The following is a 19,771-nucleotide window of genomic DNA, read 5'->3' on the forward strand; positions in this document are numbered from 1 at the left end:
ATATTCAGACATGTTTTACAAAAACTCTTCACTGAAATGTTTTCCACAGTGAGACAGCACATAAGATGGCACATGACCCAACACCGTTAACTCTGATTCCCATAATGAAAAGTTGATTTATTTATCAGTTTTCTTTCAATGTTTATGATCACATAAAAGAAGAAACCTTAATTTAGTGTTGGCGTATATTTAACACTTCTTACAGGTCCCCACCCTCCCTCCATTTTTCATTTATTTTTTAACAGAGAGAGTGTCTAGGTCTCACATTCAGAGCCTTTAGCACAAGGTAGCAATGTTTACATAAGTTTTAAAGCATTTTTTTTATTCATTGTATATATATCGTGTAGCTTCCATCTATTTAAGGCAAACAGTAGATTCTTTATCCATCTACAGTAGTGATATAATCTTGTAAAATAATAGAGTGAGTCCGGTTAAAGAAAAATATTACATAGATACCGATCTGATAGTACAGCCGAAATCATGTGAGTTACTTAAGAACAAAGTTTGGGAGGTCCTGCTTTATTATAAAGCAAATAGATTATTGGGAAACATGGAATAATAACCTGTGAGCACTAAATATTTTATCAAGGCAGAAAAGCTAGTCATCACACAACATTGTAAATAAGAGGTTAATGTTCTGGCCATACAGAAGTGAGTAGGCATGTGTGAGTTAGAGTTTTGACTTGACATTTTCCACCATACACTATTATATGTGGTTACCAACAGCATTGGCTTCAACATCTTTGAATGTGAAGAAGAATGTGAAAAAAATAAATTTGGTTGTTTTTAACCTGGACGTTTATCATTTGTCTGATGCACAGTGTCACAGAATCCATTAATAAAAGGGGTTAAAGATTACGCCCTGAGAGGCTGGCAAAACAGTTCTCAAGTGCATTACTCAGCTCGAGGCAGACGTCACAAGGGGAACTGGCTGTCGTTTTAAAGCTAGTGGGTGTAAAACTTGCTGTTTCTTTCTATTTGTCTGTGAGATAATTCTGGCTCTCCCTTTCCCTCTAGGACATGGCTGCCAAAAAGAATTAATCCCATACCTACCCCATTCATGATGACCTCGGAAACAGGAGAAGCAAACGTTTCTTACTGTTAACCAGAAGCATTTCCCCCAAATGACTGCAAATAGCACAAATGTCTGTTCCATTGATAGATAATTCCAGTGACACTTTTTTTTTTTCAGCCAAGTAGAGATAGCGTCACAGCAGGATAAAGTGGGCTGGAGTCACTAACTTTGACGTTCCAATCCTGGATCTCCCACTGCCTAACTCTCTTCTCTCAAGCCAGCCACTTAACCTCTCTTTTGAAGTCAGCTTCCTCACAAATGAGACCAGCTCACGTGTACTTCTTGTCTAAGCACCAGATAAGGCAGATAATGTACAGAGGCAGTAGCCACAGCTTAATCCACAGTGTAAAAGTGCTTTCCGGAAGGGCTTCTCCCCCACCCCAGGATTTCTTAAATTACTAAACTTCATATGCTGTCCACCAGTGTCAAAGGCGACAGCCAAATAAAAGGCCCGTCCTTGTACTAAAGACCAGGCCTTTCCCTGATTATGGACTTATTTTAATCATGAACCTTGATATACTTGTAGAAAAAGTTGACTTGTTTTTCTTCATATCTCCCTGTTGGTGGGTATCGTTTAATGGGAAATTTTTCAGTTTTTTTTTATTTGCTTTTAGTTGTATTTTGCGTGTATGTATTTTTAGTTTTTTAGTTTTCTGATTTTCCAGATATCTACAGAAGACTCGAAATATCCACCTTACTTTCCAGAGAAATAGTTTTTATAAAACAGAGATGCCATTTGTTATCCATAAAACATGCTCTTTTTTTGACATCTCCTGTAATATAGAGAAGACATATTCGTGTATTTACTTGGGCTGAGAAGAGATAGCAAAATTTAGTCTTGGATATGTATAGATAACACTGTTATCTATTGCCTCCACCATTACCAAAGAACTGGGTTCAGTTAGAATAGGTATTTGCTGAACAGTAAGGAATACTAAGAGATATCTTGTGTGGGCAAATTAGTTTGTGTACTTGACCCAAGCAGTTAGCACAGAGCAAAAGGGACCCAGTTTCCTGGAACCCTGTATCATATATTGTTGACTCCTGCTAGTTATTTCTTCTATGCAGACTCTCATGAACTAAAAAAGCAAATTGACTTCCAAAAGTTAACCTATGCATGAATAAAAGCACAACATACACAGAATGTTTTAGTCCTTCTGAATTCTTTGATGTTCCATCTCTAATAAGGAACTAACTAGATTAAATTTAAATTCTTCAGATATGAAGTAAAACGTATTCAATATATTTTACAACTTTTGAGACTGTAGAGATAAATGATTATTTTGCAAAGTGGTTTTTGAACCTTACCTTGATTCTGAGGGTTCAAAGGAACAAATTATGGTTGAGAAGACTGATAAGAACCAATATGTGTTGAAGATTGAAAAGCCTCAGGGACATTTTTTGTGTCTGATTTGACCAAATCTGTTGACCATTTTAGCTTTTCATCCATCTCATTAGAAATAGTTTTCAACAGGGGCACCTGGGTGGCTCAGTCAGTTAAGCATCCAACTTCAGCTCAGGTCATGATCTTGGGGTTTGTGGGTTCGAGCCTCGCATCAGGCTATGTGCTGACAGCTCAGAGCCTGGAGCCTGCTTCACATTTCGTGTCTCCTCCTCTCTCTGCCCCTCCCATGCTCATGCTCTGTCTCTCAATAAGAAACAAACATTAAAAAGAAATTAAAAAAAATAGTTTTCAACAAAGATAACCATTATGCAAATTACAAGTGGTGTGTTATGTGCGTGATTAGGTTTTCCATTTTTCTTTCTTTGAAGCTTTAAAAAAATATATTTTGGTGGTTATTATAATGGAAGTCCACTTTCGTACTGGATTTCCTTCATTTCTCTTTAACCGTGATTAAAGAGCTGAATCTCCACCAAGGGGGAAGTAGCATTGGTGCTAATCCCAACTTGGCAGAATTATTGGGTTCCACCCCAACAGTCACCAAAACATTTGGGTTTAGTCAGAATACCAATTCATCACTTCATAAAACCAAAGCTCTTCTCCATCCCACAGTAACCTGTTCATAGACCATAGGGAGAGTGAGAGAGATGTGAATAGACTCACTGAATAATAGGGCCTGGCCCTCTCAGACGTCAAAAGAGATCTGAGAACCTTCCATTTCTTAAGGCTCCTGGAGTATTAAAACAAGAAGAGGAGAAGAGGAAAAATGCCAGAACAGCATAGAAATAAAGTGTAGCACATTTTAAGTGCTTAAAATCATGCTTTAAACACATGAAATATAAAATAACCTTTCTGGAAGACAAGATCAAATGGCCAGATTTGAGGCTGTTTGTGATTATAACAGCCCTAGCTAAATGGTTTTACTAAAGACACCTAGCTCCCAATCATCATAGCTCCTGCTCAGGGGCTGAATGGAAGTTCCAGGATCATTTAGCCTCATTTGATAGATATAGATTAAAAAAACTGAGGCCAAAGAGTGCAAATTATGTGCTTTAGAGTGCAGTCAATTAGTTGGTGAAAAAGCAGATCTCTGTATACTCTCTGTGCAAATGGAAGGCACAGAGGAGGTCTTGAGTGGGCGAAATGACTACTAGCAGTTGATAAGGTGATGAATATCAAAAGCAATATTGCAGGGAAAGTAATTGTTGGGCAAAGCCACCATAAAATGGACTGAGTCATGGCCAGATGTGGCCAGATGTGGCTAATCAAGACTCCTGATTGACATTTCTGCATGATTTCGGTGAGGGCTGCATTTATGACACTACTTCATAAGGCGAAATTGGAGATTCCTTATTTCCAATACCCTTATTCTGTGGTTAGTTCTCTAGTTGGAAATCTGTGTGAGATCCTCACGGAGACGGGTGTTAACTTTTCCCATTGAATTTCTAAGCTAGGAAGCTGGGACTCTTAGGAGTCGATTTTGACTCAGTCTTTTGTGAGACACTCTCATCTTTGAGTCATGCTTTAATAATTTGGATCTCAGCAATGACTTTATTTATCTTGGGGAATTTTACTTTTCTGGACAACCAGAATAATTCCTCTCTTAGCTATCAGAAGCAGACACTGGAAAAGCTGCTTTCTGTGTCGTTTTCATACTGTTAGGATTCTGGGCTCCTTAGTAACTTGGCCAACTGTCTTGAATCAAATGTTAGGCGAGTGCTATTGGCTCTATCTCCTCATAGATCATTTCCAGCTGTTAGAACAACACAAATATGAAATCTTCTGATCCAGGAAAACTTGAAGTTTTCATGAGATCCCCATACAAAGATTAGATGCAATGATTAAAAAGAAGTATCAATCCCCTGTGTTTGGAGGGTGATGGGGTATGGATAACATCACACTGTTAGTGGAAATATAATTTGTTAGAATCATTCCAGTAGGCAATTTGACAATATGTATCAAAAGCCTCAAAATGTATATATTCTCCAATTCAAGATGGCAGACTGACCACATGCATTGGCCTCTCATTACTTCCAAAACCATATTTACTGAATTAAAAGTATAGAAATGTAGAATAAAATCTCCCTTATACATGTATCTCTCAAGTTCAGTAAGGAAAATGGAACCAATTGGTTCAATAGAGAGAGCTCAATATAGGCACCTATTTATGAAAGTGTAGGAACATCTAAAAAGCCAGATGGATTTGCAACATCAGGGGCTACTGCCTCCAGTGGACTGGAGGGACCAAAGAAAAAAATTAGTATTGCTAGAGCTCAAGGCCCTTCATGGTGAGAGGTTGAACCATGAGAACGGGGCTGCCTGGAGTCAGGAGGTGTTGGACAAAAAAGAAGAAACCACTTCTAGAGATGCTATGCTGCCAAGGGCAGAAAGAGAAGGGAGAAATATATTGCCTTCTTCCTTCTTCTCTCTCCAATATCCTACCAGTGCTTCCCACTGGCTGAACCTCCATGGAAGCCAGTTGGCATGGAAATGTCATTTACAGGAGCTGGTCACTGCTCTGTGATCAAGAACAGAGCAGGGAAATGTTGAGTAATGACTAAAAGTAAAAAAGCAACTGCCTGGAACAACAGACAAGAGAGAATGGGAAGTGTGTATGTCACTAAAGATTGAGCTATTTAATAAATTACTGGGATACAAAAAGTAGATGAGAGCCATTAGATAGAAGAAAAGGACAGAGCAATTGCCAGCCTAGAATACACTTTGACAGCTCTGTAAAGGAAGAAAGCTAATCTGCCCTGTGGAACCCCTGACATGCCTTGAGTATAGAGTCAGCAGACACAACAGAGGGGAGAGTGAAAGATGGAGCTAAACAGAGAGAGATTCCTCAAAGGTCTGAGTGTATCCAGAATTCTTCAGTCAGCACCCTATCTCCAACATATATAAACACAGTAAGCAGGCAGTTGGCATTATACTCCCAGTCAAAATATATGGTGACTCCTTTCTAAAGTAATTGGGCAAACTGGGAAAAGATAACATTTCTACATTTGCTGATGCCTCAGAGGGAAGCCATTATCATCTTGGCACTGTGCAGGCACTCAGCCTGGGAGCCAGTTACCACTCCCATTGATCCTCAAAGTTTACTGGCCCACACTGCCTGGCGCAACCCAGGAAGCAATTTCAGAAGAAGGGGAGAGGCCTGCTAGGAGAACAGTCTTCTGCCACTACAAAAGCAGAATATCTATTCCATCTACCCAGGCCTGCTTTCTTAATAACAGAGAGAAGCCACTAGAATATGAGGAGAACTAGCAGTATAAAAAGAAAAGTATAAAATTCTAAAAAACCAACAAACAAAAAACAATCTTGGAGGAAGTTGAAATGATTCAGGGAACAAAAAAATCATCCTTAGAAATATTTGCAAAAAGGTTCAAGAAAATACTACCTCTATAAAACAAATAGGAGAATGAGAGAATGAGAAAGCACTCTTAGAGATTTAAAATATAATTGCCAAAATAAAAAAATTAGTAGAAATACTAAAAAACAACAAAATCAAAGGAATCTCTCCAAACATTAATCAAAGAGCAAAAGATGGAAAATATGAGAATGAACTCAGAGGACCTATATTCAACTAATAAAAACCTCAGAAAGAGAGAAAGAGGCAAAGTGTTTAAATTATTCAACCAGATAGTAAAAAGATACGTGCCAGAGCTAAAGAAGGATAAGACTCTTTGGTTTACAATGGCTCACCTAGTGTCCAACCCAATGAATGGAAACAGACCCCCCACCTGGACACATTGTATGGGAAGTATCAGAACAACATAATTAAAAAGAAAACCTTACAAGCCTCTAGGAAGAAAAAAAGCCACAATTCACAAAGGAGAGAGACTCAGACTGATACATTTAAAGTTCTGAGGTAAAACTTTTTACCCAGAATTTTCTGTATTTGAAATATATATATTTGAAACTGCATTTCAAAAATACAAGGACTTAGTACATTTATCACCTATGTGTCATCTCTCATGAAGCTACTTGAGTGTCCTCAGCATAGAAGATCAGTAACCAAGGAAGGCAGGAACAGTAGTTCTGACCCAGGAAAGGGATAAAGGGATGTTCCAGGTTGCCACAGGCCTCAGAGCCACCGGTCCTGAGAAGAATGAGACAGTACACCCCAGGGGGAGACTTCAGGGACAGTCTGTGCCTTACGGAATAACTAATATGGCTTAGAATGTGGAAAAAATAAAGGGCAAATAGCAAAAGGGATGGGAGTAGGAAGTAATAAAAATTCCAGAGGAAAGGTTATACTACACACTCTTGATCAAAATGTGACAAAAACTAATGCCTTGATTTTAAGGAATCCATAGACCTTCATTCTAGAAACAAAATTCTTTGGGTGGCTTAGATTTCTGTACAAGGGCCCATGGAAAAAGCACTGGAAGCCTAGTGCATCAATTGGCATGGTGTGTATCTGTTTTTGTATTAAAGAATTAACACTGGCAAATCAGTTGGTTGGATTTCTATTAAGAGACAACCTAATGACATAACATGAAAGGTTTGTTTGTATCTGCTGTTCTCAGCAGAGAACAGAAATATTGGCTACTTGGACTACATGTCAAAGCAAAACTAACAAAAGATGGCACAACAACTTTCTGGGGGGAAATACGGAAAAAAAATGGAAGACTTTCTCAAGTTTTAAGGGGTGGTCAAGACCAAGAAACACGGTCAAAATTGGAAAAAAATGAGAATTTAGTTTTATAACCTAAAAGGAACCAATAGTAAAACTAAAAGTAATATAATAAATATTCAGGTGGAAGGAGATAATGAAAATGAGCAAATCCCTGTCTTCATCTTGAGGAGTCACTACATATTGTCTAAAGTAGTTAGATAGAAGAGTACATGTATTAATCTAGATCCTTCATACACAAAAATGAGGTATTAATGTCACCTGTTGGAAAAACCCCATCTCAGCCCTCCCCCTCCCCCCACCCTGCCAACTGCAGAACTCCTGAAATGGGATCTGCATTTTAACAAGATCCATCAGTGTTTCATCTGCACGTTAAATTTGAATAGCACTCCTTTAAAACAGTACTTCTTAATTTTGGCCATGCATTATTAGAATTGCCTGCAAAACTTTTAAAAATACATCATTTAGAAAGGGGCAAAGCCCAGGACCCCACTTAAAGAGATGATGCTTTAAAAGGGATAGTGTACAGAAATCAGTATTTCTTCTTAACAGCTTCTGAGATAGTTCCAATGTGTAGTCATGGTTGAGAACCAGTGATCTAGAAGAACTATGGTAAGTGACAAAGAGAATGAAGACAAAAATATTTTAATTTTGTTTCTGGATCTGTCAGGGCATTGGGCTGAGGATGAGGAAGCATGGAAAAGACTTGTTTTAAATGAATAAACAAACAAACAAAAAGCAGAATCAGACCTATAAATACAGAGAACAAACTGATGGCTGCCAGAGGGAAGGAACGTGAGGGGTTGGGCAAAATGGGTGAAGGGGAGAGGGAGACACAGGCTTCCAGTTTTGAGATGGGTAAGTCGAGGAGTACAAGCACAGCATGTACATTGTACATACAGTCAATGATATTGTAATAGTGATGTAATGGGACAGATGGTAGCTACACATATTGTGAGCAGAGCATAATATATAAACTTCTCTGAATCACTACGTTGTACACTGGAAACTAACAACACTGTGTGTCAACTATACTCAAAAAGAAAAGAAAAAACATTTTTTAATAAGAAATGTTACAATATTTGATCTGTATCTTGCACATGTGTTACTTGAAATATAGGTTTCTTTTTAAGCATACAGCCTTCCGCTCAGAAATTCTACTTATAGGAATGTTTTTAAGAAAATAATTGATATATTACACAAATATTTATGTTCATAATTTTAAGAATTGTAAACAATGTAAGTGTTCACTTAAAAAAGTGATACCTGCACAACCATGTTTTTCACAACATTATTCACAATAGCCAAGACAGAAAAGCAACCCAAATGTCCATTGGTGAATGAACAGATAAACATAATGTGATGTATGCAGACAATTATATTTTTTTCAGCCTTAAAAGGGAAAGAAACTGTCCCATGCTATGACATGGATGAATCTTGGAGATATCATGCTAAGTAAAATGAGCCATTCACAAAGAGACAAAGATTGCACGATTCACTTGTATAAGGTATCTAAAATATTTAAACTCATAGAGCAGAATGGCAGTTACCAGGGGCTGAGGGAGAGCTGTTGTTTAATGAATTTAGAGTTTCAGTTCTATAAAGTGAAAAAGTGCTAGAGATTGGTTTGAGAACAATGTGAATAAAGTCAACACTGCTGAACTGTATACTTAAGATGGTAAATTTTATGTGTTTTTTACCCCAATAATTTTTAAAAAGTATGTATTTTGGTAAACAACTCTGTGTATGTTTGAATGTATAGTAAAAATTGTAGATTATGCAACAAAGTGGTTGTATGGCTTGCAAAGCTACAATTGAGACTGCTTCTCTTCACTTTCTAGATTCTTTGCTATTTTAAGAGTAAGCACAAAGTATTGTTATAATTAAGGGGAAAAAGAAGAAGCTGTTTCCACTTTGAACAATATAAAACCAAACTTTCGTTGGAGTTTACAATGACTGAATGACTCATATACTGCGCTCCCTTATTTGCCAAAGAAGCAATTACATTCTCCTGAGGAATTCAAGGCTTCACATCCCTTTTGGAAATGGTTGTGTAGTGTCTGGATCTTCTGGGACTTCTGAATATTCTCTCTAGTCTTGGGGAAAAGAAGCAAAAACTAAGTAGCCCTTTTACACATGAAGCAGAAAAACTGGTTAACGTCATAGAACAGATTTTGTCTCATGAATTCCTTTAGCTTCAAGGAATAGTAAAGCAGAGGGGACATTGGGAAAAAGGAGAGGAGGAAGGGGCATGGAGGAGTTAATTGCTCTGGACAGAACTGCCCAGCCCAAGTGTATGTTGACATTTTAGCTCTGTGTTACCACTGTTTTCTCTTGACCCTCTCTGGGTATCCTGAGTCACAGTGACAAAAATGTGGGTCATTACATCACAACTGTTTTACGATTATTTGTGTTTGCACGTTTGACACTTGTGGTCCATTGCTAATGCTATATTGTGCTGAGACGGCGTCATTAACCATTTTTCTTTTAATTTCAAAGCCTGGCCTAATGAAATATCTATAAAAGTGAAAAAAAAGAGTTAAACCAGAAGATCTTTAAGATTATTAAAACCAAATGTTTAAAAAAGGAGTTTCACTGTTAATGTCAAAATATCTCTGTGGCTCTGTAAAGCTTTTAGATTCTACCAGATACTTAAGTCCATCAATAAGCTAATGTACATTGCGATCAGCAAATCCATGGATCATGCTTGTGCGGGAATTCTTTTGTGTTATCTAACTCTTCTAATAAGAATGGCTCCATACATCCATGTTGAGTGCTTTTTAACCTCACAAAAGTTAGATAGCATGGCAATAATCCTGGCAATCAAGGGTCTAAAAAACACAAAAGTTATTAAAGGTATCACAGAATGAACAGACCAGTTCTTCATTCTGTTCAGCAGAGCACCAAAGAATTTAACAAATCTTATCTTTAATCTAATGTTGGAATTGTGATCGTGGACTATTTCTCTTCTTGTTATTAGGCCTGAGTGGAGAACTTTGGTTTGTCATCATTTTTTTTATGGAATAATCCTGAAATACCACATTCCTGGTCCCTCTTTTCCTTTCTGTAATCAGTCATTCCTCAATTTAGAATACATCTTCTACCCTTTGAAGAGAATGAAAATATTCGGTGAAGATAAAATAGTTTAATAATTTAGTCATGTTTTTTACACTATAAGTGACCCAAGTTTTTACCTACTCACATAATCTTTTATGGCACTGGTTGTTAATATTTTACAGTCAGGCAAAAGGACAATTTACAAAAGTTAATGAGAGAAAGAGAGGGAAAGAAAGGAGGGAAAGAAGAAGGAAGAAAGAAGAAATGAAGGCAAACAATCATAGAGCTAACTTTTCAGATAAGTTCAATATAGGCAATGGTTCAGACAATTCAATTGAGTGTCTACCCCAAACCCAATTGGAATGAATGTTCAGATCTATAAAATAAAAATACAATACAGATAAAAATAGCCTCAAGTTGTTTTATATAATCTGTAAGGATGTTTTTCCTAAACCATAGAGGTAATATGTTGCTACAGTTTTTCAAACTGGTATTGTAATTTTTAAATAATTCCACGCAAAGGAAAACTAAACCCATTTTCTCATTGCCTCCAGTATAATTTGGGTAGCAAGCCACACCACATTTTTGAGTGGATTTGTGCTGAGTTAGGAAACATTCTCAATATCTGGGTCTTTAAAAATTATGCTAAGCTTGCAAGTCCATAGCAGATCAAAAATAAGAACTGTCTTAGGACGTTTGTTGGTTTTTCTATAGTTTATATGTAGCCAGCTGGTTTCTGACCTCTTTGTGTAAATATCCAGCTTTTCACATAATCAGATTCCATATTACCTTGTTATGACATCATTCTGGTCAGACTTTGATCCCTTACTAACTTTTCCAAACCATACACATAGACTTAAATAACGATAAGAAGATTGCTACTTATCCACAAAATACCACTGCTTGGTGGTGGTTAAAAAGACAAAAAAAGTATACACCTATATGCATACATGTAAATACACATCTTTATACATTTTTATATGTGTAGAGATATATATGCATAATAATGAATAGACCTACAGAAGGGTTAGAAATACACCAAAAAGAAAAGTATATTTTATATGATACTAAATTATTGAATTTTCAAATTGTGTATTGCTAGTGACATACACATTTAAGTTTCCTCTTTCTGCAGTTGTTACCAGTTGATACTTTTGTTCAACTTGTATTTTAAAAGCAGGTGAATTGAAATGTAGAATTTGAGACCTTGTTATGTATTATTTTTTTCCACAGATAGATGAAAATAAAGGTTAAGCTGTATTCTTTGCTGATCCGGAAGCCTGGGTATAAAAGACGCAATGATCTTGTAAATTACCCAGAAATGGCTTCTTTAGTGTCTGATCAAGATAAATGACACAAGGCAGCTGTAAAAAGAATTCCCACTAGCCACTGACCCATAAACAGTGGTGTCATTTTTCTTTTTTAGAAAAGTATCAAAATCAATTTAAAATAACACCAAATCTTTAGAGTTATAATTAAGTGTCCTAAATTATGCTTCATAGGATATTATTTTAACTACTATTATTTTTTTAAGTTAAAATACATTAAAACACTGATTGCTAGAGAACTTTGATGTCTGTGAAATATGAATCATTTTTCTGTGGGCCCACTGTATTCCCATTACCTAGAACAGTGCCTGGTACATAGTAAGTGGTCAGTAAATATGGTTGAATGAATGAATTAAAGAAATAACAATATATTAAGATAATAACAATAATATATTAACTCATGTGGAAATTTGGATAATAAAAGTGATGTCACTCACACACAAAAGACAAAGGTACAGAACTAATAGATACATTGGTAATGAATATTTATTGACCATTTTTTTATGTGTTAGGCTTTCTACTAAGTGCTTTGCATGCATTTTCTTATATAATGATCTAAATAGTCTTATAGAAAATAGTGATTAGGCTATCTCACATGAGAAACTATGGCCCAGAAAACAGTAATGCCTTCAAGGTTACAGCTAATAAATGATGGTGCCTAAGTTAAAATTCACATCATCCTGGCCCAGAGTATACATATTTTAACAACTGTGTACCTGTCTCTCAATGTACTGTGTTTTCATGCTGACTTTATGGTCCCTATGATCATTGATAGACTGTAGCTACAAAGAAAAGAAAAACTATAAAGCTTCTGCACAGCCAAGGAAACAATCAACAAAACTAAAAGGCAACCAATGGAATGAGAAAAGATATTTGCAAATGACATATCGGACAAAGGGCTAGTATCCAAAATCTATAAAGAGCTCACCAAACTCCACACCCGAAAAACAAATAACCCAGTGAAGAAATGGGCAAAAAACATGAATAGACACTTCTCTAAAGAAGACATCCGGATGGCCAACAGGCACATGAAAAGATGTTCAACGTCGCTCCTTATCAGGGAAATACAAATCAAAACCACACTCAGATATCACCTCACGCCAGTCAGAGTGGCCAAAATGAACAAATCGGGAGACTATAGATGCTGGAGAGGATGTGGAGAAACGGGAACCCTCTCGCACTGTTGGTGGGAATGCCAATTGGTGCAGCCACTCTGGAAAATAGTGTGGAGGTTCCTCAAGAAATTAAAAATAGACCTACCCTATGACCCAGCAGAAGCGCTGCTAGGAACTTACCCAAGGGATACAGGAGTACTGATGCATAGGGGCACTTGTACTCCAATGTTTATAGCAGCACTCTCAACAATAACTAAATTATGGAAAGAGCCTAAATGTCCATCAACTGATGAATGGATAAAGAAATTGTGGTTTAGGGGCGCCTGGGTGGCGCAGTCGGTTAAGCGTCCGACTTCAGCCAGGTCACGATCTCGCGGTCCGTGAGTTCGAGCCCCGCGTCGGGCTCTGGGCTGATGGCTCGGAGCCTGGAGCCTGTTTCCGATTCTGTGTCTCCCTCTCTCTCTCTGCCCCTCCCCCGTTCATGCTCTGTCTCTCTCTGTCCCAAAAATAAATAAAAAAAAAAAAAAAAGAAATTGTGGTTTATATACACAATGGAGTACTACATGGCAATGAGAAAGAACGAAATATGGCCCTTTGTAGCAACGTGGATGGAACTGGAGAGTGTTATGCTAAGTGATACAAGCCATACAGAGAAAGACAGATACCATATGTTTTCACTCTTATGTGGATCCTGAGAAACTTAACAGAAACCCATGGGGGAGAGGAAGGAAAAAAAAAAAAAAAAAAAAAGAGGTTAGAGTGGGAGAGAACCAAAGCCTAAGAGACTCTTAAAAACTGAGAACAAACTGAGGGTTGATGGGGGGGGGGGGAGGGGGGGGAGGGGGGGTGATGGGCACCTTTTGGGATGGGCCCTGGGTGTTGTATGGAAACCAATTTGACAATAAATTTCATATATTGAAAAAAAGAAAAAAACTATGCTTTACTAATTCTAGAAGAATTAAGGCTCTCATGATATATTGGGTTTTATATCAACAGATTAAATATTTTTATTATGTACAAACTTAAAAATCAATTACAGTACATAGGAATTTTTCCTGCAAACACATTTGCACAAATGGGAAAAGAAGTTCCTGTAAGGATTTAACTGTTGCATTTTTTGCATATTGGTAAAAAACTGGCAACAGCCTCAGGGCAACTTGGTTAGACGTTAAGCCAATTATGAATGTGTAGTGGATGGCTACACAGTTATTAAAAAGATTGACAAATGGCATTCCAAGGTTGAAAAAAAAATAGCAAACTGTTCATGAGTACTGCAGATTGTGGAATCAAGTAGATCTGCTTTCATCCTAGCTCATGCCCACTTACCAGATATATGACCCTAGGCAGTTACTTAGCCTTTGGGGGCCTAATTCTCCTCATCTGTACAATGTGGATAGTAATAGTATATATACCACAGGAGTTGTAAACAGTATTGGTAAAGGAGATGTAGGGCAGGGGAAGCTTATATGCAGCTTCAGCCTATGTTTTTTTGTCTTGGTGTCATAGTGTTTTAAGTATCTGGATTCACATAAGTAGGCAATTACCAATGGCAGTGGCAAAGAAAGTTGGCCAAATTGCTGGCCAGAGTGACAACATTTTCAGATTCTTTTTTTTTTTTTTTTAATTTTTTTAAGCTTATTTATTTTTCACAGAGAGAGAAAGAGAGAAACAGAGCATGACGGGGAGGGGCAGAGAGAAGGAGACAAAGAATCTGAAGCAGGCTCCAGGTTCTGAGCTGTCAGCACAGAGCCCGACATGGGGCTCCAACTCACAAACCATGAGATCATGACCTGAGCTCAGGTCGGACTCTTAACCGACTGAGCCACCCAGACACCCCTGTTTCTGCTTTTTCTATCCTGTTTCATTGATCCATGTGTCTATTTTTGTGCCAGTACCATACTGTTTTGATTACTACAGCCTTGTAGTATAACTTGAAATCTCGAATTGTGATGCCTCCAACTTTATTTTTCTTTTAAAAAAAAATTTTTTTTACTGTTTTATTTATTTTTGAGACAGAGAGAGACAGAGCGTGAGCAGGGGAGGGGCAGAGAGAGAGCAAGACAGAGAATCCAAAGCAGGCTCCAGGCTCTGAGCTGTCAGCACAGAGCCCGACTGGGGGCTCGAACTCATTGACCACGAGATCATGACCTGAGCTGAAGTCGGACGCTCAACTGACTGAGCCACCCAGGCGCCCCCAGATTCCTTTTTTAAAAGACTGTTTCTGATAAATATTTTAGATGCCACAAACTGTATCCCTTTCAATGACCAGTCTAATTCTACTTTATATGGCATATTCAGTGGATCTTCAATCAGATTCTTTTGTTGAATGAGGAAATGTTCATCAAATTTTGTTTCTCAGGGCAGAGAGAGATGACTGACCATGCTTTTTCCCTTGAAATCGGTAATGTGTTAATTACACATCACTAAGTAAAGGAAGAGAGACAAACATTTCGGGCACAAATCAGCTCTCTGCATCTAACCCTTAAACTCCATTCTCAGTTGAAGCTTTCTTCCTGACATTACATTGAAAACAGTCATAGTTTGGCCAACAGAATTGTCAACTAGCTTCAGGGGAAAAAAAAAAAAAAAGCTAAATAAGCCAGCTCTCTGAGCCAGTCTTTATTGAGGCACAATGAATTCATTAATCTTATTCAGAGTTTTACCTTTGTCCTCATGTTTTTGTTTATTTTTCTTCATGAATAAAAACATGTTTGATTTTATTTTTTAATTTTTAATTTTAATTTTCAGTTGAGTATAGTTGCCACACAATGTTATATTAGTTTCAGGTGTATAATATCGTGATTTGACAAGCTTATATATTATGCTATGCTCATGACAACTGTAGCTACCATCTGTCCCCATTCATTGCTATTAGCATATCATTGACTGTATTCCTTGTGCTGTGACTTTTATTGCCATGACTTATTCAATCCATAACTGGAAACCTGTATCTCCCACTATCCTCCACTCATTTTGCCCACCGTCCCACTTCCCTCCCCTCTGGCAACCATTGGTTTGTTCTCTGTATTTATAGGTCTGATTCTGCTTTTTGTTGCGTATTTTTTTTGTTTTTTTTTTATATTCCAGTTATGAGTGAAATCATATGGTATTTGTCTTTTTCAGTCTTATGCATAAGATCTTCTAGGTCCATTGATGTTGTCTCCAGTAGCACCCCCTCTTTCTTTTTTTATGGCTGCATGAAGTACATTGCTACTGTGTTCTAGTTGGTCAATTTATTCCTCACAGGAGACTTTTGCAATTCTTAGCACGTGTATATTATTAGGGATTAACAGATAAGTAAATACATTGTGATATTGAGAGTGAGCGTTCTTACCTTCAGAGAAAGAAGTTGCAGATAAAGGAATGAAGTCTAGAATGAAAGTGGCCATGCTGGATTAGTGTCTGAGAGATCAGAATGAAGCATGTTTGTTTTGATAGTAAGTGGATAGAGTGAGCATAGATATTTAAATACATATTTGCATATATATATATATATATATACACACAGATAAAGAGATACATAAATAAATATGTATAATACATACTTACATATGTGTGTATGTGTGTATATGAGTCTGATTAGTCAAGGGGAAGACAGCAGAGCCCTCAGCAGTTCCAGCAGGTTTTCTGAAGAGAGAACCATGTGACTGCATGTACTACTGTGCCAGAGTGGTTTCTGGGAGTAGTCATGGCTCACAAGAGAAGATAGAGCCACATGTGCGAATAACACACCCAAATGTTCCCAATTTATAACGCCAAATACCAATTGTAATCTTTTATTTAAAACAGCATTCACACCAGTGTTCATATTCTAGCACTGCTTTAGTTAAGTAATGTTAGCTGCTATAAAAATCTCAGTGGCCTAATACAAGTTTATTTCTTGCTTTTGTCACTCTCTAATGAGAGTTGTCAGGGTGGCTCTGTCCCATCCAGTCATTCGAGAACCTAATTTGCTTTCTTCTTTAACACGATATTGTCTTGTGTCATCGAGTAGGTGGGTAAGGAAAGAGAGAATAGAGGATCCCAAGAGAGGTTGTTAAGAGATGAGTCACGTCGCTTCTACCCACATTTCATTGGTAAGAATGTTAAGAGGCTAGCAAATGTGATTGAGTGCTGGCCCTAAGTAGAAAAGGAAAGTCATGTGTGTCTTTGGGCACTGGCCTTCTCTACTACAAAAACTATAACCAATTTCATCCACTGTATTTTTGTGGTAGGGCTTATAGGCGTCAATAAATATAGGAGATAACCTGGGGCCAAAGGGAGAAAATCTCTTGCAAATTAGCTTGTAGGACTCTGCTATACTCACCTGTCTTCTTGCCAGCCCTCTTTGCTATGATTTTGCTTCCTCATGAGCTTGGCTGGTAAACCTGGCTCCTGGCTTTAAATCAGCTTCATCTTCAAGCTCTCGTGCTAATCCTTTAAATTCTGTCCAGGAAATATCCCACCATAGCTCTCCCGACCCCTAAAGTACTCATGATTATACTTGAGAATGTACTTCTTTGTCTCCCCAACACTAGCAGAGTGAATTGCTATTGCTATAACTATTGCTATTAACAATAGTTATTGCTATTAACTATGCAAATTGAATTAGTTACTAGAATTGACTATGCAAATTGAATTCTAAGTTAATAGAATTGCTATTAACTATGCAAATAGTTCTTAATTTGATTTTATTAAAAATAAAATCATGACTAATTTCTTTTTTTTTTTTTTAGTTTTATTTATTTATTTTAAGAGAGACAGAGAGCAAGTGGGACAGAGACAGAGGGAGAGAGTCCTAAGCAGGCCACGCACTATGAGTGCAGAGCCCGCTGCGGGGCTCGAACTCACAAACCAGGAGATCATGACCTGAGCCTAAATCAAGAGTTGATGCTTAACCAACTGAACCACCCAGGTGCCCCTCATCACTAATTTCTTAAAAGGTGTGTTTTAACACTAACTTTATAAAATACTGAGACATGGAAATGCAAGATTGAAATCATAATCTTCAGTATTTGTGTTGGGTAATATAATCTATATCCAAACCCTCAGAAAAATGCTCTAAAGAACCCCATGAGCATGTTAAGAGAACTAAATGGCTTATCATGGATGGGTCACCCCAGCAAAGCATTTATCAATTTTACCATGCTTTCTTTGGGAGCACAACCTTGCTTTTAGTGTTAAAAGAAAAATTTGGCTGATTTCTAATGAATCTAGTCAGAAGTAAAGGTTAAGACTTTAGGCTCTGAGACAGAGGTCTTGGGTTTCATTAGCTGTGTGTCCTTGGGCAAGTAACTTAACCTCAACTATAAACAGAGATAATAACAGTAATTACCACATAGGGTTGATGAACGTATTAAATGAATTTAATCCTTGTAATAATGTTTTCGTTTGGCTACTATTATTTTATATTGATACACATAAAAAATTTAGAGTAGTCTTGGTACATATTAACTAATCAATAAGTATTAGCCACAATCATCATCATCATCATCATCATCATCATTATACTCACTGCTCCCAATTAAGAAAGAACTTTTGCGGGGCACCTGGGTAGCTCAGTCCATTGAGCATCCAACTTTTGATTTCAGCTCAGCTCATGATCCCAGGGTTGTGGGATCAAGCACCTGTCAGGCTCCACACTTAGAGTGGAGCCTGCTTAAGATTCTCTCTCTGCCTCTGCCCCTCTCCCCTTCTTGCATGTCCTCTCTGTCTCTAAAATTTAAAAAAGAAGGAAAGGAAAGGAAAGGAAAGGTGATTGGAGGAGAGGGGTGAGGGGAGAGGACGGGAAGGAAGGGGAGAGGAGAGGAAGCACTTTTGCATTTTAAGCTAAAAACTATTATTTCTGTTTTGAGATAGTTGAAAACCATAGACTGTGGTCCAGAAAGAAATGCTACAACACAAATTAGTTGTTAACACATCCAGTCATCAGCAGGCTTGTGCCTCATCCGTCCATCTGTCCATCCAATGCTTATTATGTCCTTACCGTATGGCAGTATTGTAGCTCTCCCACCTACTAGCTGTGTGCACTGGAGCAACTTTCTTTAACTCTCTGAGCTTGACTTTCTTCATCTGAGAAGTGGAATAATATCTGTCTTTGCTATGGAGAATAAATTAACTTACAAATTTTATGAAGGAATGGCATAGAGCCTGACCGATAATAAGTACTCATAAATAAGTTGTAATTCTTACAAAAACTAATAGCAAAAGGTCTTTGTATTGAGATATGGTGCTTTCATATAGTTTTTTAAACTATAGATCTTGATATGTTAGTAAGTGATAAAATCAGTTTTTTAAAAGAAGCAACATTTTTAAAAACCAACATTTAAAAAAATAGAACAGGCTACAGTAGAGTAGTACTAACTAAATGAAGAGATTAAAATAGAACAATACAGATAAGAGTGCATCACATGTACTGAAACATTAATTTCACCCATATAAATACCTATATGTATATGGGTATTGGTTGTGTGTGAAACTTATTTCTTACTAAGGATTTCAGCCAAAAAAGTTTGTAAGCTCTTTAAGTATGTAGGTAGTGCTATATTGCTATTGTAATTGTCCAGATCAGAACTTTGTGTTTGTTAAGAAGAACTTTGTGTTTGTTAAGAAGAACTTTGTGTTTCATAACTTCTATTGTCTTTATAATATCTTTACCAGCAAGTGGCCGAAATGGCACATACAGGATTTTTAAATCAGTCCACACCAAGCTTGCTTGGGGGTTTAGTGGAGATGATTAAAACCATTACCTAGGAAAAAAAAACAGGGTTATTGACAGATTGCATTCTTTTCTGTGCTACTTCTGCTCACTGTCATTCTGTAAAATAAAAAAGCCATTTATAATGGACATAAGTCACATGGATGTAGGGTCCTTTGGAACATTCTGCATGAAAGCTGCCTCCTCTGAGGTGTAGGGAAACCCAGGAGTCCGCTGTTGTTTCTAGTGTACGTACTGACACAGACTAAAGGGAAGAGAGCTGTCACCAGTGCCTGAAAAGCTGGGGGAATAATTGCCATCTTCTCAAGAGAGCCCTTTGCCCTAAAAGCCTTCAATTCCAGCTCATCTGTCTTTAGAGTTTCTTGGGCACATAGGCCTCCTGTCTCTTTTTCCAAATTAAGGGCACTCAGCAGAGCTGCCACACTGGGCACTAATGAATTCTCTGAGACTAATCTATA

General features: G+C 37.4%; 1 protein-coding gene across 3 annotated transcripts in view; it reads left to right on the forward strand.

Moving 5' to 3' along the window:
* XRCC4 (X-ray repair cross complementing 4) overlaps positions 1-19,771 on the forward strand; it is a 318,042-nt gene that overhangs the window by 244,757 nt on the left and 53,514 nt on the right. For 2 of the 3 annotated variants that reach the window (XR_007461796.1, XM_049649767.1), the window contains exon 10: positions 1,018-13,371. The exons of the other annotated variant lie outside the window; for it this stretch is intronic. The gene's annotated coding sequence lies outside the window, so the exon portion shown is untranslated. Of the gene's footprint in view, positions 1-1,017; positions 13,372-19,771 lie in introns of those variants that run through there. 3 annotated transcript variants of the gene reach the window in all.

This window comes from Panthera uncia (assembly GCF_023721935.1).
Source record: "Panthera uncia isolate 11264 chromosome A1 unlocalized genomic scaffold, Puncia_PCG_1.0 HiC_scaffold_17, whole genome shotgun sequence".
Classification (NCBI taxonomy): Eukaryota; Metazoa; Chordata; class Mammalia; order Carnivora; family Felidae; genus Panthera; species Panthera uncia.